Source organism: Octodon degus, unplaced genomic scaffold (genome assembly GCF_000260255.1).
Source record: "Octodon degus isolate 3935 unplaced genomic scaffold, OctDeg1.0 scaffold00037, whole genome shotgun sequence".
Lineage (NCBI taxonomy): Eukaryota > Metazoa > Chordata > Mammalia > Rodentia > Octodontidae > Octodon > Octodon degus.
In genome coordinates, this window is record NW_004524613.1 from 4,805,708 (window position 1) to 4,808,319 (window position 2,612).

Genomic DNA, 2,612 nt, shown 5'->3' on the forward strand with positions numbered 1-2,612 from the left:
TGTGTGTGTGTGTGGCCAGCTCAGCCCACCAGGGGGCGGGGCTGGCTGGCATGTGGTGCTGGGGTATTGAACTGCGGTCCCTGTGCTTCGCTTAGCTTGTTCTAAGTAGGTGCCTTAGACCACTATAGCTCTTAAAGCGATAGTAATGCAGCCTGGCGAGATAGCTCAGTGGACTAAGCGCCTGTGTTGGTAAGCGCAGGGACCAGGGTTCAATCCCCCATCCCACATGCCACGCCGGCCCCATCCCCGGTACACACTGAGCCAGAGGACCAAGTACGGGCATGGTGGCACACGCCTGTAGTCTCAGTGCTGGGGAGGCTGAAAAGAGGATCACTACCACTCTGAGCTGCGCACTGAGAGTGAGACCCTATACATAAAATGAAAAGAAAAAGTGATAGTAATACAAACCATTTGAAAGACATTCAGGGCAAGATGAGCTGTATATGCCTGCTTGGGATTCAAAAGACTCCACCACACACAGCCTCATGACCGCCAGACCCTGCTCTTCATCAAAGCCATTCTGCTCCACTGGCCATGAAGGATCCAGAGATGCCAGGAGATGCCCAGGAGATTGACTCAGCCAGACCTACTACTGAGTGGCTCTGGGGGCTTGAAGACGTCAAAAGGGTTTGTGAGAAGGATCATCATAACAGCGATGACTCGGAAACATCCGTATATTTTCTTAAATGACCCTGTGGAGACCGGAGTGGAAAAGGAAGGGGCTGCCAGATTCACAGAGCCAGCAGAATGGATTTTCTTGAGAAAAGCAAGTAAAACAACCAAAGAGGACTCTTGGGATCATCCCACTAGAACTTTCTGAGGCGACTCTAATGAGATGATTTTCAAGTGTGGTGGAGGGGCCTCCGTGGCTCCCATGCTGGCCTAATACCAGTTGAAATTGCACAACTGGGGTGAGCTGACAGTCTCTGGCACACAGAGACAGGTCTAAAGTTCAAAGCTCGTCAACCCCAAGCAACACCTTTTTTCTCTTTCCTTTGAATTTTTATAGTTGCTTAATTTTATGTCCCATGTGTTACTTGTTTATTTTATATTAAAAGTGGTGCTCTTAGCTCAACCTTCCCTCCAGATTGGATAATGCATCTTTTTCCTCCTCATATCCTTTTGTAGCCCTACTAAAAGGGTTCATGAAAGTTATTTTTGTTATATAAAAATTTACTAATCTTATTGAGTCTATTTTTAAACTATGTGGTCTAGTTCTTAGTTCCAGTACTACACAATTAAAATTATTACAGCTTTATAATACTTTCTAGCATCTGATAGGATGTGCTTCCTTCATTATCCTTTTTTCAGTGTGTTACTAGTTATTCTCATAGTTTTTTATCAAATTGCTTCAGAAAAAGATACCAAGGGTTTGGGAGATAGCTCAGTAGAATAAGCGCCTTCCTGGCAAGTGCAAGAACATGAGTTCAATTCCCAATACCACTAAATAAATAAATAAAATAACAGAAAAAGATACCAAAAAATCAGTTACATTAGAATTTAGCTGTACATTATGTTAAATATATACGCTGACCTGAGGAAATTTTGTATTAGAATAATTATTGAAAAAATAAAGAGAAAAAAAATGATAATAAGACAAAGAAAAAAAAGTAACTATTGCCATCGAGGAAGTGGCCTGTTTCTATACTGATTCAGACTTTTTTTGAGTGTGTGTCTCTCAGTAGAGTGGAAATAGCTTTTTCATATAGACCTTCATAATGGTGTCAGTGTAATTATGTTATTTTGTTATTGTTTCTGCTGTACTATCTTTTAATTTCACCACTGTAGTTTTTAATTGGTTATTGCTGATGCATACAAAAAATACAGGTTTAAAAATATTTTACAACAGGGGGCTGGGGAGATGGCTCAGTGGAATAAGCACTAACCTGGCAAGCGCAAGGGCCTGAGTTCAATCCCTGGTTCCACCAAAATAAAATTAAAAGGAAAAAAAAATTTTTTAAAAATATATTTTACAACAGGTCTGCAATTATTTCAGTACATATGTCTCCTGTCAGCTGATCAGATTGGCAAAAACACTGCCTTTGTATCATGTGCGTAATTTACATTAATTAGCTAATGCATTTCTTGGGCCATTATGATTGCAAATTTGATTTAGCCAAGAGATGTTATTGGAAAACTTCATAAACTATCTGTAAGGCAGTGTCATCTAAGAAAAACACAAAATTTAATTTTAAGAGACATAACATCTTTGCAAAAAACAAGGACCTCACCTGACTTATAGCTTATTAAATTTGAATATCTATGTGAAGACTGCAGTTAAGGATGTAGCTCAGTGGTAAATGTTCACCTAACATGCAACAGAACTCAGGTTTGATCCCAGAACTGCATTACATATACTAATTGTCTTTGATAATAGTAACTATCATTTACTGAGATTTTGTATCAGCCATTGGAATTGACATTGTAGTTGTTATTTTACTTAAAGTTCACAATAACTCAGGCAGATAGGTATTATTATCCTTTTTATAGACAACTGTAAGAGCAATTCCTGCTTGTAATCTTTTAGGGATCACTGTCCCTCATAGCCTGGTACCTATGTATTTTTATTTCAGTATGTTACTAATCAGAATCCTTATGTCTTGAAAGTCATA